Genomic DNA, 21,361 nt, shown 5'->3' on the forward strand with positions numbered 1-21,361 from the left:
GAAGCAAAGGAGCAATAAAATCTCCAGATTGGATGAATCATCAAGGATTCGCTCCAACAAGAGCTGAGGATGGCACTCACCACCGTCCAGTGCAAGAACCTTACAGCAGAAGCAGCCAAATCTCAAAGCCATTTGTAGCAGCAGCAGGAAGATGACAGTCAGGACAGGACCGTTGTTTCTAGAAGCTTTTACACTATTTCCCATGTGTTCTGGCTCCCACAACAGCTCCAGGCATCTCTAAATCAGGACATAAATCTGCAGATAAGCACACTTTTGAGACTCCCAGAATTGCTTTAGTGTAGTTATAGGAAAATGATAATCATGCTCTTATTTATTGTACGGCCTGTGATGCTGTATTGAAAGTGCCTTCTTCCGCATCCTTGTTAGTTACATAAGGCAGATATCCTGTCCCTCTTACAAATAAGGCACTAACTAAGGCACATAGCTAAATAGTGATGATGATAATTTACTGAGGACCTGCTATGTGCCAGGTTCTATCCCCCATGAGATAGGTTCTATTTTACAGAGGAGGAAACGGAGGCTCAGAGAGGTTAAATAATCTGCCTGAAATCCCACAGCTAACGAGTGACAGAGCTGGCACTGAATTTGCATCTGCTTCCAAAACCAGTTCTTAGATATCTTAACAGACTTTATCAGGTGAGAGTCACTATGACGACATCTGATCATGCCTAATTAGTCCTCTTAAGTGAACAAGGACAGAGCAGGCGGGCATGGACTGACGCGTGGCATCGCTTTTCTCGTCATATTAATTTGTGTATTTCCATCCCCTTTGCTCTCACACTGCCCCCTACCCACAAGGAAGCACAAAGACTGGAGGAAACCACTGTCTAAAGCGCTGCAGGCAGACTTCTTTCCCTGCTCGCTGAGCAGGGCAGAGGAAAAACAAAAGGGGCACAGGAGTGGCTGGGAAGACAGAGGAAGGTGTGGGAATCTTGCGACGGGAAGGAGGGCCATTTGGGGCACAGATTCCACCCCAGAGCCCCAGACCCACATAGGTCCCAAATTGGGGGAGCGGTGTTGGGATTCAATACCTAAAGCGAGGATTGGAGGGGTGAACTTCCTCCTTGGCCAAGTGGAACCCGCCTCCGAAGGGAATCTCTGTTGGAGGGAAGGCGGAGAGGGCCCACCCGACAGATGCACACTCCAAAGTGAAGTCCCCATCCTTTCTCCTACCAGAACTACCCACCTACCCACATAGTTCAAGCAGCCAAGATAACCGTCGGGTGCTTGAGCCTGAAACACAAATGTACCTCTGGTCCAGTTCCAGTGACAGCGTGAAGGAGAGCTTTAGTTCTCTTTCTGTTTTCCGCCTGTGCTTATCACATCTAGTCGTCACAAGTCCTTGTCTGCAGATGAGGACAGGACAAGATAACTTGCATAGAGTCCAGAGCTGTAGCTTATTTACTTCAGTGCTCATTGCACCTTATAACGCACACGTGGGTGCTCGTGCGCACACACACACACACACACACACACACACACCCCACATTTCAGCCCACATCTCATCCAAACATGCCCACGAAATGTTTCCGACCCTAATTTTACATCAAGCAGCATGAATGGCATAGAAAACTGGGCAGGAAAAAAAAAAAGTGCCAATAGGCAGTTTTGCTAAGCATCACTTCAATCAGCTATTTGAGGATACGGTGCTAAGAACCCAGGAAGCAGGCAGAGTTGATCAGAATCACAAAAATTACAGGTTAACCCCCAGCCCCCATTCATCCAGTTGGGTCAGCAGCCAGGCCACGAGCCTCTCCTCTGCTCCCCACAGGGTCCCGCAGCCCTGTGCTCAGGGAGGCCTCTCCTTCAGCTGCCAGCTCAGCCCAGAGCTATAGCCCATTAGCATTCCTATCACTCCCCTCAGCCCAAGGGGAAGAACTTCCAGCTGCCTCGTACTTAACATCCCCCTCAGCACGGTAAGCCTGAGCCTGTGCGTAATTGACAAGGAATATGCTGATAAGGAGCAGGGCTGTTCCAAGTTTCTGAAGGATAACTAGGTAATTAAAAGAAAAACCTAATTTAAGGAAATACGGAAGAAATGTTTTAAAACTCTCTGGCAGCATCCTTTATGGATTATTCTCTTTTACAGAGACTTCTGTTCTGCCTTTGTCTGGTTTTCAAAGCCTGAGGCTGGATCACCGGTGTTCCAGGGCATCCACAGCCCCCAGCCTCCTCTGGGGGTAACTTAAAAAGCCCGGGACTAGAAGCAGAAAGGCCACCTCCGTTGCCCAGCAGGGCTCAGAAGTACCTGAGTTTGCTCAGGTCTGAGCACCTGGGGACTTCTTCCTCGGGATTGAGCACTGTACCCTCCGAGGACCCTGGGACCCTGGCCAACAGCTGCCCCCACTTCTATCGGGCACATGCAAAAGGACTCAGAGGACACCACGAATTCCCAGGAGCACCAATGTGCAGAGATAAAATCAGCCCCTGCAGGGCTCCCTGCTTCTGGCCGCACCGCTTCTCTCTGCCTGGCTGGTTTAAGGCCATACAACGAGCCAGCCAGCTGCCCAAATGCATCCTGAGACACACAAACGAACACCTGGGGCTCCACCACCGCACACCAGGAGGTCCGTCACCTCCCAGTAGACAGCCTGGACCAGCATGTTCTTCATTCCACACAGCCCCCTCTCCTCGAGGTTGACTTAACATTAAATTATGGCCCTCCCCCCTGCTACCTTCATGAAAATCTCTGAGTCTGAGTTAAAATGAGGCTGATAATGTTGATTTCATAGGCTATTCCAAGAACTATAGGAGATCACCTCTAATCCATGCGTCTGGCATTGCCCCACTTGGTGACTTGGGACGGACCTGGTCTCATCTAGCTTGATTTGTTGGTAGCTTTTCTAACGTCAGCTACTGGACCTTGCGATTTTCCCCCAAGCCAATCCTACCTATAAATGAAAACGAACAAAAGTCTCACCCTCAGAGAGCTTAAAGTCTAGTGAAGGACAGTGGCATTATTGAAATAATAGCACAGACAGATGCCAAATCACAACTCTGACATAAGGGAGAAGCACACAGTGCTCTGAGAGCACAGAAGAGGGTGGCTGAGTGCTGAGGGAAAGGTGGAGGCCGTCCAAGAAGGCTGAGGTCCCAAGGATCATGAGAATTATCCTCGTGGAACAGAAGGAAGGGCGCGTATGAGGGCTTTGAAGAGGAAGGCCTGCGAGACTGGGCTGAGGAGATATCAGGGAAGATGGCGCTGGAGAAGAAGACGGGGGCTAGATCGCGGAGAGCCTGAACGTGGATCGAGACTTGGCCTCTATTGTGAGCCTCAGTGGAAGCCACCCCAGATTGTAAATGACCAGAATCAATGATCAGAATTGATTTTTTAAAACAAACCGGCCAGAAAACATTTCCCTCTTGCCCTAGCATGGAGAATGCCCTGGAGGGGGCCCAGAGTCATTTGAGTGATGGAGATCCAAGCAGGTCATTACAGAACTGTCCAGAGAAACAGGTTCCCGACGAGGGAAAGGCAGAGAAGGCCTCCTGCAGGGAACCTTAGAAAGGAGCCAGAGACAGCCAGGTCACAGGGGTGGTGGCATCAGAGGCAGGAGTGGGCATCCCAGATGGCAGAAGAGCAAAAGGGAAGGTGCAGAGGTAAGGAGTGTTGAGAGGAACTGACAGACAGGAGGTTGTTCGGTGCTGTGTGAGATAGAGCGTGATGAGAAGTAAAGAGCTAAGAGGAGAGGTTGGCAGAGACCAGGCAAGAAAAGCTCCTTCCCCCACACAGTGAGACCTCATCCAGCAAGTAATCAGGAGCTGCAGAAGGATTTAAGCAGGGAAGTGACAGGATCAAGTTTTATTTCTGGGAGATGATTCCGTCAGGTAGACAAAAAAGGATATGAGGAGAGGCTCGAGTAGGAGAGATCAGTGATTAGTTAGCTAGAAGGCGATGCACCCACATATTAAAATACTTTGCAGATATTAAAAATCATTGAAATCGGAAAATTCTTGTGGCTCAATGCTGGATACAAAGCAGTATATATCATATTATAGAAACATGTCTTTGTATATATATTTGCATAAAGACTGGATGAAAAGAAATCAAACTTTGAACAGGATTATATAACTAAGTTGGAGGGCTACAGTTGATTTTTGTTTTCTTCTTTGCAGTTTTCTGCAGTTTCTATAATGAGCGTGTGTTTATGAAAGTTCATAATTAGAAAGAAAGATGTAAACTACATGGAGGCAGCATGAATGGTCCTATCAAGCCGATAGCAACCATCTACATTTCAAGAGTGTGTGACACTTAGTGACCCTAAATCTTAAGTCACAAGATAAACATCATTCTCTCTGTGTTCACAGAGAGAAAAATGAAAAACAGGGAAGCAAAATGATTCATTTAATATGACACAAAGGGCTAGAGGCAGAAGCAGATAGGAACTAGGTAGATGCATGTACTCTTGACCTGGTTCAATTCTGTTTTGCTGAGAAATTATTTTAACAGAACAGGTCATGCACAATCCAATAATTAAGATAGCCAAAATAATTAGAACCAGCCCAACAGACTGCATGATTATCAGCCCAAATCAATAAAGAAGAAGTCAAAGCCGTGGATAAATAAGGCCTCAGGCTGCACTGCTACAAGGACTGTAATTCCAGAATCCCGAGAGCGATTATGGCAGTATTTTTCTAGAAGTCAGGAGGGGCCAGCCTTAGAAGGGAAGAAAGCAGATGTTGCTTCCACACTGTACCCACCCTCATCCTTCCCGATGGTGTTAAAAGAGAGGAAGATTCTAGCGTAAGTGGGACACAACGGTGGCTCACTTAACTCCCATGCCAAAATGGGTGGCACCGTCCTGTTTCTCTAATTACCGATCATCTTCTGGCTTTTCCCCACACCCCCGGGAGTTACATAAACACAATCCTGGATGAAGCCACAGCTACATATACTGGACCCTCCTGGCTTCCTCCTGCCCAGGATGAGCTCCTATCCCCCTCTTGGGCAGGGGAGCTGTAGCCCCAGGATAGCACCAGGCCTGACTGCTTTTCTCCCATGAGTGCCCAGAAAACACAGCAAAGAGAGCCCCACAGGAGACTGGCCCATGTGACATTCATTCATTCATTCATTCATTCATTCATTTATAACTTCAGAAAAGCTTAGAGAAACCCAGTGGTATTTTTTAAATATGGCTCCTACAGCCTAAAATAACATTCTTGGCTTTGCTGGGTGAGAGAGGGGAGATCATGGGGAGGGAGGATGGAGGAGGTAGGAGGCTGCCCCAAATTGCCAAGCTTGCAGATTAAAGAAGTGCAAATTAGTCAGTGTCCACGTTTATGCTGAAATGGATGACACTGTATTTTGCAAGCTAATAAAGCGGCATGTACATGTAAATACACAGAAATGAATAACCAATTTACATTTTCTTAAGCAACCCGCAAGTGGTCCCGAGGATCAAAAGAATAACGATTAACCAGAAGTTCAGCGTCCATGGGTCCTAATTCAACATTGCCACTGCCAATCCCCCTGTATCTGCTTCATCTAAAGAAGGCAGTAATGGGCTGTCATGGTGGAGAATGGCTGCAAGCCAAGGCTGTGAACAGGATGACCTTGTGGGACGCCCTACAAATGAGGCTTGGCCCTGCCTCTCCGTCACCTGGACACTGTCACGGATCCGCACACCTGCCCTCCTGCTGACACGCTTCTATTTCTGAGCCCTCTTGTAGTCCCTTGGGTTATGTCATTCCTGCCCAGCTCTCATTCTTATTTTCTCCTCTAGGAAGGATGGTCACAAACATTACATCATTCCATAAACAGGAAGAGCCAGACACCTCGATACTGTACTTATCCAAGGGCCGCTTACTGTGACACAGAACACCCCAAAGGCCTCAGGCAGCGACCCGAGGAAGTCACCAAATCTCCACCCTCAGGGCTGCCTCCTGAAACCTCACCTGGTGACCATTTGCCCTAACTTCAGACCTAATTCCAGCTTGCTTCATCTATGACCCCCTGTTCCTAGCCCACTAGAAGCAGCAAAGTGGAATACAAAAAGGGACAGCTCGAGACAGACAACGGAAACAGAAAGAAGTGATATTTAGAAAAGCAGCAAGCACACACACACACACAAAATCAGAACCTCACAATCATTTTTGTGTAAAGGACAGTGTGCTGCATCATTTGGTTCTGAGGCACACAGTTCTACACACCTCTATGTTCCCCAAGGGGACCTGGCTATTACATCATAGTTCATAGCAACAACCTTGAGTCATTCAGCAAAAGTTAAATTTAGTGCTCTCTGTTTCAGAAAGCAGAGATGTGCATAATGCATTGAATAATATATCCATCCAGTCAGATAAAAACAAGTTTTTGAGGCACAGAAAGGTAGGTTTTGGCTTTCTGGAAAACTCACCCTTTCCTTCTGATGCTCTAAATAATCATAAAAGGTAATAATCTGGAAAACTCTTTGAAATCATGAAGTTCAACTTTAAAAATGAGAAGCTGAGATCTAGAGAGGTTTAAATGACTTGCCAAGGTCCCACGGGTGGCGGAAAAGCCAGGACCAGGGCCACAGCTCCCAGTTCCCAAGGTTGCTCATCTCCCCCACCGCCCCCTCCACGGGGCCACCTTCCCCTCCGTATACAAGCAGTAATTAACAGCAGTCCCAATGTTATTCTCCTCAATCATGTATGCTTAGTCAGAGAACGTGTCTCCTTTTTCTCTTTGTAAAAACCGCTCTGGGTTATGAGGAAGGAATCTGCTGTGTAAATTTAAAGTGCTTTTTCTCATGAATTCCATGAATATCACACTCCTCGTCATATGGCTTCTACAGAGTAACTTCAGTTCCCTAGTTCATAATCTCCCACAGACTTTGTAAGACTCTTCCTAGTGTTACTATTTGTAAGAGGAAACAAACAAACAAAATTCCGAAAGAATGAAGAGACTTTCTAAGAATCAGGAGACCAAAGTTGGGCTTCCCTGGTGGCGCAGTGGTTGAGAGTCCGCCTGCCGATGCAGGGGACACGGGTTCGTGCCCCGGTCCGGGAGGATCCCACGTGCCGCGGAGGGGCCGGGCCCGTGGGCCGTGGCTGCTGGGCCTGCGCGTCCGGAGCCTGTGCTCCGCAACGGGAGAGGCCACCACAGTGAGAGGCCCGCGTACCGCAAAGAAAAAAAAAAAGAGAGACCAAAGTTAAGACGGTTATGTGATGACTCTCATTCTCCATGGGGTTGCCTCTTCCCCTATCTTCCCCATCACCATTCAGTGCAGTGCTGTCAACCTGTTTTGAGCAGGTTCTTTTTTTCTTCCTCTTAGATAAACTTCTAAGTCTTCCAAATGACCAAAATGCTTATGATGGGGCAAAGGTGAGGTAGTATGCTTGCTACCTTCAGCCATATCCTCTCTTGTCTTCTGGAACTCACACTCTCTCTCAATAAGAATCAGCCTGACTGTGATGGGGATGATACAGATGATTGTCTCGTCTACCTCATCTCTGCTCTGTGTGGAAGGATTTAAGTAAAAACTGGTCCAACCCAGCATCAGAAGTGGAGCAGCAGATCTGCCATTATAATCATTGCCATGGATGCCTGAAGAGGTTTACTTGGGCGTATCCTTTCATCTACACAAAGGAAGAAATTGGGGGTCAAGGAAAGTCATATCATGTTCAAATTTTTTGAATAGGGCTTTCAGTGAAATTAACTATTATGCCAATTACAATGTGTGGCAAGCCACCTAAAATATCATCTGAGGGGAAAAAAGAAACAAGCGAATAATCAAGATTCATAGTATGAATTAAAGTGGTCAAATATAACTTCCAGGTATTTAACACAGCGGATTATTAAATCCAGAAAGCGTATCTCTAAAACTTCTGAACAGCACGAATCGTAATAGATAATTGTGGATTTCTATTTAACTTCACGTGGCTTATGAGTATTAAATACTCTCATGAAGCAAAAAAGGAATAAACCTAGGATTTTTTTACCTGTAGTAACAAAAAGAAAGTATATGATTTTCTTTCTTCCATCAAAAGCTCTCAAACTTCGTCAAAAAAATTTTAAATGAGCAGGTAAGGCAAAATTTAAATTATACGATGCAATTTTCTAAAGGGTGCTCCTTTTTTGCTCTCTATTATGAACTCTAACTTCAGTTCCTAAAACCAGATATAACTTATTATTACCAATTCCCTGTGAAATCATCTAACAAGGAAAAAATTATACAGTTCAGTCCTTCCAACCACATGGCAAACACTGCTCCTACAGAAGAGAATTCCTGGAACAATATAGAAAGTCCTGTTTTCTCCTTTGAAACCCTCAGGAAATGAAAAAGAAAATTAGCAGTAAGAAAGCATGTCACATTCAAAAGAACAAAGAAAAGGCATGTGGGTGAACAACTGGAAAGAGACAAAGGCTCTTAGATTTGGATTGTCCTAACATTTACCTGCTTCTAGGGAGAACCGACCTTTTTCTATCCTTACACTTTGTGGAGTTAATTAAGCTGCTGTTTGCTGGGCATCCTATAGTTACAGCCAGTTAATGCTCCAAGAGACCCAGCAGGTTACACTGATCCAACCTCTGTATGTACAAATGAGAAAATGCAGATCTGCAGAGGTGAGGTGACTTGCTCAAGGTCACACAGCTAGTTAATAGCAGAGGGAAGAAGATGCCCCAAATCTCTGCCTGCTGTCACCTCAATAACCTTCAAAATAAACTTGCTGAGAGGGAGATCATTTCAGCACACCAGAAAAGCCACCAGTCTCTTGGAGAGCTATCTCAGCTTGAAGAGTCCGAAAAGCCCACTTGAACCCCAGTTGCTCCTCCAGGCTTTCTTTCAGCATACAGGAGCCTCCCTCTTAAGACGTCTGACACAGCATCAGAATAGCTCAGTAAAGAGCCTGATGAAGGGCAGCCACCAAGAGTTTTTCAGATTCATTCTAGCTATTGTGCTTGCTGGTGAAAGGAAGTATGTAACTGGACTTGCAACAGTTTTACTGAAAAACAGAATAGTTAATAAGTCAAAACTGTACAAGAAAATACTTGGAATAAACCTAGGAAAACAATACCCATCTATTGAGTTCCTAGTATCTGAAAACCACCCAGCTAGGTCCTGTGAGAGAACAAAGGAACAGTTCCTTGAAGGTAGGGACTTCCAATGCGGTATAAGCAGAAAGACAAGAAAATCGCAATAATAATGTAATCCTTTTGTTAAGGATTAAGAACATTTTATGAGGCAAATCCTCCATAAAAAGCACCCTGTAAAAAAAAAAAAAAAAAAAGCACCCTGTTAGTTTTACGCTGATTTCTGGAATACGTTCAATATAAAAACCACCATAAACGCTTCTTTTTTTACATATACTACTACTACTGCTTTTTTTTTAATGCCAATTACTTCATCTCCTTTGAGTTAATTATTAGTGTCTAGTCTCTGAAAGATTAGAATAAGTCTCTCTTCTCCTTGTCCTTGAATTGAACGAGAAACTCTGGAGTGGGTGAAAAAGAATGGACCAGATATGACGGTGATTTGAATCAATCCAGTGGAATTTTTTCAACAGCTATTCTATGGGAAGATCGCCATGTGCCAGATACTGAGCTGGGTGGCATCCATCCCCAACCTTAAGGTAGGGGGTAAAGTGGACAAGGAAATAAACCACAATACAATGTAGAAAGCACTATAATAGTACAAAGCACACTGGGGTCCCAACTAATAAAGCAATTAATTCTGCAGGTAATGAGAGGCTAAGGGGAGAGTCAAGGAAGTCTAGAGAGGAAGTAACAATGGCACTAGGAAGCTTTCAAGGAAGAGCGACCAGATGGACAAGAGAAGGTGGCATTTCAGGCAGAGGAAACAAGTTCCACAATGACACAGAGTGAAGGGAACATGTACTGAGGGAAAAGCAAGTGGTCTGGTGGAGCCTGACCCTAGATTTCATGAAGTGTCTCGCTACACAACCAGAAAGGGAATTGGAGCCACACGGCAAAGGCTTTTTTATGACCTTCGAAGAAGTTTAGACTTGTAGATGTGGACAGTGCAAAACCATGAGAGATTTTGGTTTTGTTTTGATCACATTTTTCAAAGTGTCCTTTAGTACGTTGTACAACCATCCCCACTATCTATCTCCAGAACATAGGTATCAACCCAAAAGAAAACCCTATACCCATGAAGCGGTCACTCCACATTCCTCCTTCCTTGTTTTCTGTCTCTATGGATTGGCTTATCCTGGATATTTCATATAAATGGAATCTTACAATACTTTGCCTTTTGTGTCTGGCTTGTTTCACCGAGCATAGTGTTTTCACGGTTCATCCGTGTTGTGGCATGTACCAGTACATCGTTCCTTTTCATAGCTGAGTAATGTTCCATTATATAGACATAGCACATTTTGTTTATCCATTCATCAACTCATGGACATTTGGGTTGTATCCACCTTTTGGCTATTATGAACAGTGCTGTTATGAACATTCATGTATAAGTTTTTGTTTGAGTCCCTATTTTCCATTCTAGGGTATATTCCATTCTAGGGTATATTCCTAGGAGTGGAACTGCTGGATCATTGAGTCAGTCTATTTTTAACTTATTGGGGAATCCATCAGACCGTGATTTTTAATCAAAGGAAAGACATGATACGATTTTATTTTAGAAAGATAAACCTGATAGATATTTAAAGAAACAAGATCCCAGAGAGCTGGTTCCCCAAAGATCCACCAAATAGTTGTTCATTTGCTCCTTCCTGCTTTCCTCTCTTTCCTTCCTCCTCACTTGCTTTTTTTCTTTTTGAACCTACAAATTGGCATGCAATCTGGTGGTCCAAATATATGTCCTCCCACATACCTTGTGGCTCTACACCATCTTTTGAGGCTTCTATGCTAACACCCTGCTAGCTCAGCCCATCTGCAATAGTTCAGATTGTTTTCTTGCTTTGTAATTCCTGCTCTAAAGAGGTATCCAGCTTTAATAAATAGGCCTCTCAGTTTCAAATGAGAGGTCCAAGAAGAGCATAGCAATTCCATCAGGAAAGGTGAAGTGCCCTGGAGTGGTCTGACTCAAACATTCCTGCCGAGATGCCTGAGCTCCATCAGAACGCACTCTCCCTCCATCCCACTCCTCCAAACACAGAATCATATGTTGCTAAATAACCACTTCCTCAGGTGGCCTTCCAGGTGTGTAACAACACTGACCTCATCAATACAGTGTGTATTAAATTAATAACAACTGCACTATCAGATCTTGGAGTACATCAAAATCCCCTAAAATGCACAGTTTTGAACATTTTACATCCTTTTTTTTTTTTTTCTTTTCCCCGTACGCGGGCCTCTCACTGTCGTGGCGTCTCCTGTTGTGGAGCACAGGCTCCGGACGCGCAGGCTCAGCGGCCATGGCTCACGGGCCCAGCCGCTCCGTGGGATCTTCCCGGACCGGGACACGAACCCGCTTCCCCTGCATCGGCAGGCGGACTCTCAACCACTGCGCCACCAGGGAAGCCCTACGCTCATTTTAAGAATGGTTTAGGAAAAAGGGGCATGGCCTCTCTCTCCTGCTTTATTAGCCTTTGAACTATTGCTATGTGATGAAGTGACTGACACTCCTGCTGACGACCAGCAAGAGACAAGCCTGAAGCCCCTGTTGCGACAACTAAAGCCCAACAGAATTCAATCTTTAATTAACCAGCCTAGGTACAGGCTTCCTCCAGAGTTCTTGTTATGGGAGATGATACACTTTCCTTGTAGGTTAAGCCATTTTTATTTGGGTTTTCTACTATTCGGCACTAAAAGATCCTTAACTGATAAACCCACATATGTGAGTGGATGAATGTTTATCAAGCACTTTATTAATTGCATTTAAAAAAATGAGACTGACAACCCAAATTATAATGTTTCATACCTGACCTTTTCAGGAATAAAAACAACTCCGGAAAGCTAGATATATGGGAGAATACTTAGCCAGGGGGGAAAAAAATTAGGTCTGCCATTTTAACCTGCAAATAGAACTGGAAGAGTGCGAAAACAAGAACTGTGTGATAATTTAGGAAATAAAAACATGCTCTCGAAAATACCTATGCCACAAATTTCCGAAATGAAAATCTGGGGCATATTAGTAAGAAGCATCAATTTCTCCCATGGCATAATCAAATATGACTGCAGAATCCTCTTGTATGTGTGGTTTACTGAATAGTCAGCTACTCTGTTTAACGGCTTTCAGGGGCTCTCAGACAGATTTATTTCAAGAACTCTGTCACACTTGGAGGGCAAACAAAACTGTGACCTTTTATGATTTCTCCTGTCATTTTTTTTTAACTTTCTCAAATCAGGTATGTTGGGACCTGTTCATAAGGCTAACAGGTAATGAGTTATTAATACAGCTCCCAATTTCCAAATCAGTGGTGGTGCCTGGGGACGACTTTGGGAGACTGAAGTACGCATGCTCACAGTGTCCACCAGCTCCCTGTGCCAGCCTCACCCCTGAAAAACACACAACCTGGATAAAGCCGCCACTCCCACAGCCAATCAGATGGCTGTCTCTAAGCCTCCTCTATACAAGATCAAAGGGCCTCCCCTGTCCAAAAGCTAGACTCCGTTTTATAAATTAAAACTGATCGAGATTATGCTGATAACAACATGCCCTCCGTCATAGGCATTCTGAAAACATGCGCTCAGAGAGAAAAGGAGGGAGTCAGAGCTGGTGTGCTAGGAATTGCATGTAATTGACAGAAGTCTGTAGGGCACATGAAAATCCTCTATCACGGCATCACAGGAAAAAAAATTAGGTGAGGATCACGGCTCAAAGTTCCTTTCAACTCTGTGAATCTTTGATTCTACATGTGCTTACCCATTTTCCTCCAACCAATCTGAGTTTCTTTCAGAAAGAAAAGGTAACACTGAGGAAAAAAGGAAAGAAATACATGACTTTGAGGCTTCTTCAGCAGACATCTTCTGGCTGGATTTTATCTTTTACTGCTGAATAGTAAACAGTTTCCTTGTGCCCTTTTTGTTTTGTTTGTTTCAAACACCCGAACAGAAAGACAGTATTTTTCAGAAACGTTCCTGTCAGCAGTCACTGTCGCTTCTCCTGCCACTCTAGTTCAGCCTAGCTCTTTATTTGTCTAGTATTTGTTCGTTTTAGCTTCTTTCAACCAACACTTCCATTGTCTGAACACCAAACAAACTCTCCCTAAAATATGTTAGATGCTAAGGATTAAATCACCTGGAATAAGTGATTAAGTATCAGGGGCATAAAACAAACATACTGAGCTTCAATTGGCCCACACTCAATTATTATCATTGACCATTGTATTTTTAGTTTCTTCCCCCCTTACAGTTTATCTTCCGCTAGGTCAAACTGTCTCTCTGATGATGAGTTCCATAATTTTTCAAACCCATGACAAGTGATCGATTCTGTTGCTTTTCAGGATAACCTCCTTGAGTACCATTTAACAGGATGCCCATGCTGAAAAATTCCATGACAACTGTAAACATGACTGTAAGCAGTTTTCAAAATTGTGAGAACATAAGAAATGGCATTCGAACTCAAATTAACCAACAGCCCCATCCGCCTGCTCAGACCCTCTTCCTCACTACTCTGGGGGTCCTTGGAGAAAGCACAACCTCACGGGGCAAGGAGGATACCGCACCCGTGTTTTTCACTGAGCAGCCTCTTCTTTGCAAAAGCAATTCGTTTCAACACTCATTAGTAACATTTGTTGACTGATTTCTGAGTGAAGCAAATGTTTACATCCCCCGCACCAAACAAAAATTCCTTAAAATGTAGACAAGAGAGATCCAAGTCACATACAGCCTCCCACCCCTACCCTCACGCCCCACTCTCCCAATCCTGCCTGCTATAGACGCTAAGGATACAAGTCAGTGCTTACTGGCATGGCAGATGGAGGCATCAGTGTTGATTTACAGTTGAGGTACCTGTCGTAAAGGGACAATGAAGCCTTCTGGAATTATCTATACATCCAGAATTTCCCACATACTTCTGGAATCGCTTCCCCGTCTACCTATGTGGTATCAAATAACCCGAAGAAACCAAAAGGGAACATATTACAACCTTCTGGTCCTTGAAGGAGAAATGAGTTGATTGATTTTTTCCCATGAACAAAATACTTAAAAAGTCTGAACACTGGGGGACATCCAGCAAATTACAGAAAATAATTCAGTGTGTCCTCAGTCAGTCAAGATAACGGAAACTGAAATATGGTTTGTATTGTTCCCCTTTTTTCACTTGCTAATGCATTCCCTGATGGGTGTCCCCATGACATTATTATTTGGTCTGCAATCAGCTTATCTGGCTGAGTTACAAGAAAGATGGAGTGCAGCCTGTAGTTTCCCCGTACTCTGCAGCAAACAAAGGCTGTCAGCTTCAAGAGGGCCGATGTGGGCTCTCTCAGGCTCCAAGAAGTTCAGCTACATCCTTTTAGTTAAAACTTACAATAAAACAGATTAATCACTGCAATCACTTTTAACCACAGGTAAACACTGTAAAAAAGTGAAAAAATAAACCATCATAAATTTTACCAGGTTTTGAAGATAAAGTCCATTTTCTACTGAAAAACGCCTTTATTTTGATAAAAATCTTTACAACCAGTTGTGCAAAGCTTTAGACAATAGCAATGGTGTAGTGGGTTTTTCTTATGGGTTTATTTATTTATTTATTTTGCGGTACGCGGGCCTCTCACTGTTGTGGCCTCTCCCGTTGTGGAGCACAGGCTCCAGACGCGCAGGCTCAGCGGCCATGGCTCACGGGCCCAGCCGCTCCGCGGCACGTGGGATCTTCCCGGACCGGGGCACGAACCCGTGTCCCCTGCATCGGCAGGCGGACTCTCAACTACTGCGCCACCAGGGAAGCCCTATTTTTATTCTTTTAACCAGCAAATAATACAGGAAAATGGGCCTCAGATGGTCACACAATTGAGTGTCAAAGAAGGACAGTGGAATCTCTCTGAAAGACAAGGTGGACAGACACAAGAAAGATGGACTCAGGAATAAGGACACAGTCAACCCGAGGTCACAGTTTGCTTGGCAGAGGTCAAAGGTCAGTAACCTGGGGTATACCACACTGCAGGCGGGCTCAAAGAGGAAAGGAGCGCTCACCCTTGGTAACTGTTGGGAAAACCCTAGGACCTGCCTAAATTCCTTCAGTGTGGCCACTCCCCATGCTATCCCATTTAGCATTGACACTGGGAGACTCGGTTACTCCCTCAGTGGAACGTAACTTACAGATGCTCCCCAAACAAAAGCATATCTTCTGTGGTAATCAAGAACACTTGCAATTATGAGCAGTCTGCCTGATGGGGTTTAACGGCTCATTTTGAGCTTTGAAAAAGAAAAATCAGGAGCTAAGGAAAAAATCACAGCCACTCGGGTATAACTGGTTGTGAACTTTCTATGGCATAGCCAAAAAACTCTTCCGTTTTTCCCCTCAAGGCCATTGCTAAATGTTATCCATGAGACATGGTGGATACAAATGGCACTGACTCTGGCAATTTTGATCACAAACCACTTAAAGCACCAACCACTTTTGTGTTTATGAATCACTTTTAAAAGGTGACTTCCCTGTGCAGATGGAAAGAATGGAAGCAAGTATCTTTTTTTTTTTGATAGCAGAGAGGCGAGTAAGACTCTAATTTCTATGCAAGATAACCTTCAGGAGTGTTAGCAACAGGATGTGTTGAAACATAGGGTATCACACTTGGGTAATGCTGTGCCTAATGTCAGAAATGATACAGAAATAAAATGCATCTTCTTCTCTCCCCTGTGCAAGATGAATACGTGTGATACAACGGTGGCCTGGGAGACCCACCACAGAGGTCAGCCATGATAGTAAACAAACAATCCTTCTCCTTCTGCCCAGAGGAGAAACTCAGCTGTGCGGATGTGCAGTGAGAATAGCAGTCTTCCAAGAGGAGTGCATACATGCCAGGGGGTACACAAGCAGTCCTTTGGAACGTGTGGGTGAAAATAGTTGAACTTCTTTTTCCGTTTATTACCCCATCCCTTCAAGGTTTGCTTTTGTCTGTGTTTCATGATGTGTATGTCAGGACAGTCCATGCACCTAATTTTAAAATGAATAAATATAAATTACATAGAGTGAGGCTGAAGACAAGTTTGGAGACCCCTGCCTTGAGAAGTAAAGAAAGAAAAAGGAAGTCTTAATGATACCCCCAGCACCCCCAAAACTGAGGAATCCCTTTGCCAGCAGCATCTTCTGGTCCAAGAGAAGGTCTGAGAACAGTATGTGAACAAATGGGTCAGAGAAGAGAAACAGTGTTTGCCTCTCAGATTTCCCAGATACCTCTGCTCTTGGGAGATAATTATTCTAACACAAATGATACTTTGGTCTACAAATGAGCTGAAGAAAATCATCAATCTATTTCTGTGTTAGGTAGAACGTAGTGTGTCCTGTACAGACTATTAATTTCATGGAAAATAAGCCAACAGGGGAAACAGATATATCACTAGCAGAGTGAAGAAGAGACCCAATGAATTCCTACCAATCCTCCTACTTTCTTTTACTTGCAGAGAGCGAAATGACAAAGTATTTATGTCCTACTGTCTTTGATGTCTCTGTTTATCTCATTAAAGGAAAAATGCTTCTGAAACCACAAGGACATACTGTATTTCAAGTTTCAAGAATTCAATCCCAAATGATTTATGCAGGTTAACAGTATGCCTACAGAATTAGAATCTTCACATTGCTGAAATTCTATCACTTTTAATTTCATAAAAACAAAACACTACAACATTCATTCTCCTTTTGTTTATTGCAGGCAATATATAATATTAGGATTTGGTTTACATAAACAAAGTACATCTATTTGAAAAATAGTGTTAATTGTTTTTAATGAAATTTTTTAATTAAAACTTTTTTTCCAATTAAAGTTAAGGCTAGTAAGAACAGTTGGCACTTTTGATATCATTTCAATGACTAACTCCTATTCAAAATTAATTTCTCCAAAGTTCCACATAATGTATTCACAAGACTCTTCAATGTTTATTTATTAAACTCAGTGTTTTCAGTAACTGAAAGAAGCATTATAGAATGTTTCCAACTGAGTCTCCTTCCATCTGTCCTCCTATTTTACTGTTCAACCAGTAGTTTAAACCTAAGAATTGCACTTGGAACAGAATGGCCGGGCGTCCCCCAAAGGGTACAGCTCTCCATCACTCTGCACTGTATTTTCTGTCACATACTTACCAGCTCTAGCAGCTTGCACAGCGTTCTTCCCACAGCCTACTAAGAGTAATGACTGTATAATCCACTAGAAAATAACTCCACCACTTGATATAAACTCTATTAGGGCAGGCGTTTTTATCCATTTTGTTCAATCCTGTATCTTCTATACCTAAAACAATACCTGGCTTTCAATATATATTTATTGAGGGAATAAACTGGATGAATGAAGGAATAAAGAACCTACTCTTTTTTTTTTTTTTTGCGTTACGCGGGCCTCTCACTGTTGTGGCCTCTCCCGTTGCGGAGCACAGGCTCCGGATGCGCAGGCTCAGCGGCCATGGCTCACGGGCCCAGCCGCTCCGCGGCACGTGGGATCTTCCCAGACCGGGGCACGAACCCGCGTCCCCTGCATCGGCAGGCGGACTCTCAACCACTGCGCCACCAGGGAAGCCCAAGAACCTACTCTTTAAACCCATTCTCTCAAGTTCCTACCACAAGCCTCCTTCAACTATTCTAGCCCCCCTGTTGCTGGGTGGAGGATGACTTCATTTGCATACTTATCAGAGACTGTCTTTACTGTGACAAGCAAAGCTTCCTTAGCAACAAAAGTTAACTGTAAGAAGGGTCTATGTATGGAAGAATAAGTTAGTCAATTGACCAGCTCAAACACAAAAGAATCCCCACATGTGCAGCCGAAATCTCCCTAATATGACCCTGCACATAACAGCCTTTCGATGGGCATTTGTTTTATTGGATAGTAAACTATGATAATATAGTGTGAACTTAATATCTCTACAGCATTTGTAAGTTCCCACGTTATCCCAGTGGGCAAGATAGTGAAATGTGGATTAGTCAATACAGTAAGAAGAAAAACAACGGTATGCAAACTGTGCTGGTGGCTGGTCTTTCGTCAGCCTGGGAGAGTAGCATCGAGTTCTAGTCTTGGTCCTTAATAGATTTATCTATAACTTTACCTCCATTCTTACTGAAGGTACTGGTTGGAGGTCCAATCTAGGGGAGACCTTCTAGGGTCACTCTGGGCTAGAAGTAAACAGAATCATAATGAAAGGGTGACAATCAGAGTTTGATGATTTTCCCAAATACTTGTCCCAATGAGACCGCTGCTCTTCTGGCTCATGTGATTTCTCTTAAGTAGATGAACACTACAGAGCCTATATGCTGCACTTCTAAGCCAATCTCTTATTCTCCCCATTGTCTGTTTCTTTTTCCTCTACATCTCTCAGAAATATTTTCCCAGCCTCCAGGAAATGCAAACAATTCCAATTGTGAGAGGTCTTCCATATTATCAACTCTACATTTTCCCCTCTGTAACTTTCACCCACCTCCTGGCTTTGTTTTTGTTTTTGTTTTTGCGGTACGTGGGCCTCTCACTGTTGTGGCGTCTCCCGTTGCGGAGCACAGGCTCCAGACGCGCAGGCTCAGCGGCCATGGCTCACGGGTCCAGCCGCTCCGCGGCATGTGGGATCTTCCCGGACCGCGACACGAACCCATGTCCCCTGCATAGGCAGGCGGACTCTCAATCACTGAGCCACCAGGGAAGCCCCCACCTCCTGGCTTTGTGCTCTAAGTCCACACGAAGAAAGGCTGACCTCCTTTTCCCTCAAAAGCTCATTAAGTATGTCAGGCACTTCTTGTGGCCCTTTCCACCCCTCCCCACTCTCCCATCTGAGTCTACTTTTCTTCATTTCCTATCGTTAACATTTCTAAATCTTAGGACTCATAAGGTAGTTCAGAGAAGAAAGTAAGAATGAAATGTGGGACCCTAGTTGTCCAAATTTTTTAATTAGATGTCATGTTGATTTCTAGTTATACAGGGCTCATTTAAGAAATTCATACCACAGCCACAGATGTCAAAATACACCACAAATGCCAAATTCATATCACAGATGCCAAAACAAAGGTAATAATGTTTACCTAACATGGGTGTCAAAATCATCTGTTGAAATTATTCTTAGAATCACAGAATTTTAAAGCTGTTCATTTCACCCATTCATCTCACAGATGATAAAACTGAGATCTAGAAGAGTTAGGTAGGTAGCCCAAGGTAGATGAGTAGCAATACTGAAAGTACTTGAGGCCCTTCTGGCCATCTCCCAAACAACAAATTATGATCAAGGACGTAACGTACTGAACGTCTGTCATTTCATCCAAACTCCTCATGTCAATAATGTCAGGGCGTTAACTTCCCAGGAAGCTAAATTTACATTGCTATTAGTACAACAATGACAGATTTTAGAACTAGAAAATCCCCTAAAGAACAGTGAGCCTTCCTACTATGAACTAGAAAACTGAAGGCCAAGGAGGCCTGGACACTTGTTGGAGGAAGCCCTGCGATTTAGCAGTAGAGCCAGCAATGGAGCCCAGGTCTTCTGATGACAACCTAGAACTCTTTAGTATCCTACAAAAAGGATTAGCTAAACACCATCAGTATTACAAATCTGAGATCGTTTTTCTTTTTTTTTTTTTTTGCGGTACGCGGGCCTCACTGCTGTGGCCTCTCCCGTTGTGGAGCACAGGCTCCGGATGCGCAGGCTCAGCGGCCATGGCTCACAGGCCCAGCCTCTCCGCGGCACGTGGGATCCTCCCAGACCGGAGCACGAACCCGTGTCCCCTGCATCGGCAGGCGGACTCTCAACCACTGCGCCACCAGGGAAGCCCTGAGATCGTTCTAACACAAACTTGCATTTATGACTAGAAAACTATAATTCTTTTAATTAGCACACAAGTTCTGTCTTAGGAAAGTGCTAGGCTGGACAACTGTTTGTCAGAAAGATGTAGAAGAAGGGAGTCAACAGTGCGGGGGAGGTTGGATTGAATGACCACTAAAGTCCCTTCAGCCTCTAGGATTATTCGATTCTGAACTTCCCTGGAGCTCGGCACCTCAGCTAGACAGCCCAGGTGGGGAGGTGGGGAATGTGCAAGTGTCCTGTGGGACACCCTCTCCTGCCTGCCATTGGATTGAATGAACTCTACCCTGCTGTTTCAGGCATTATTCTATATCCAGTTTACATGCAATCAAATACTCTCGGCAGAGGAAGAGCGTAAGGAAATGCAGTTCTGTCATTTCCAAAGACAGACTACACTGCTTAGCTTTCAAAATTGCCTTGCCTAAACGAGCATTCCATAACCGAACCTCCAAATTCAGCTTTTACAGTTTGTTCATGTACTATGCTACTATCAAAATTAATTATGCAGCATCTTCACGAGGAGAAATCAGATTTGGATGTGAGTTAGGAGAGGAAAGAATACAGCGCCCTTCCCAAAGGAAGGTTAGTGTATCTGCTTCCCCCAAGAGCGCTGGAGTCCTTCCACACACAGACAGATTTCAGATGGCAGTCCCCAGCTGAGCTAGCCATGGGAAGGAAGAAGTTGACATGTTTGAGAAATGAGGAATACGCCAACGAACAACACTCTGAGGCCAACATGTTATTAACCCCCTCCTTTCCACGTAATTCCATTCCAAACCGGAATTCAACACAAATCTGCTTCTTTGCTTTCCTGAATGGCTACTAAATCTTTAAATGTACTGATTTTAGGCGTCTTCTTTTTTCGCAATAATGAGTCCCAGGAAAGAAGGTGGGTTGTTTTATTTTTTCCATCTCAGAGAAAAAGAATTTGTAATAAGGGTCAAGCTCGGAAAGTTAGAAGGAAGCCTCAGCAGTAGGACTGTCACATTGAATATTCTTACATGAATGACATTTACCAAAAAAATTCAAACGATCTGATTACGCACATGGGAGCCAGGTGTCACCTAGACCTCAGAAGAGCAAATTGATGCTCTACAACTCAGTGTCAAATAACAAAACAACAACAAAAACAGCCTTACGAGGTATCACAAATTTAAGAGAGAGTGATTCTGTAGAGACTCCATGTGCAAATACGGAAAGCTCTTCTTTAAAAGGCTTGGACCGGTTTTCCACTCTCCTCGCCCTGGTGTGACTAGCCTAAGGATGGTGTGCCCAGTCATCAGGAAGGTTGGAAAAAAGTAGATGTCCTATCGGCATTCAGCTGCCTCCACCAATGCATTAATGTTATCTGAGGTCTAACCCAAAGGAACCCTGCACTTCGGGGGTTTAGAGGAAGGCTCCTCCCGCCTACTGAGCTCCCCATTAGCCTGCCAGGCTGGCATACCACATCAGTCCCGTCTGCTACCAACATCAGCACAATACAAGAAAAAGCCCTTTTCCTCCTCTTCTGAGGTTTGCACCACT

General features: G+C 44.1%; 1 protein-coding gene across 1 annotated transcript in view; it reads right to left on the reverse strand.

Moving 5' to 3' along the window:
* TMEM178A (transmembrane protein 178A) overlaps positions 1-21,361 on the reverse strand; it is a 51,124-nt gene that overhangs the window by 24,850 nt on the left and 4,913 nt on the right. The window lies entirely within an intron of this gene.

Source organism: Delphinapterus leucas, chromosome 13 (genome assembly GCF_059928025.1).
Source record: "Delphinapterus leucas isolate spDelLeu-1000000601 "Yukka" chromosome 13, BTC_Dleu_Yukka2, whole genome shotgun sequence".
In the NCBI taxonomy this organism is placed as follows: domain Eukaryota; kingdom Metazoa; phylum Chordata; class Mammalia; order Artiodactyla; family Monodontidae; genus Delphinapterus; species Delphinapterus leucas.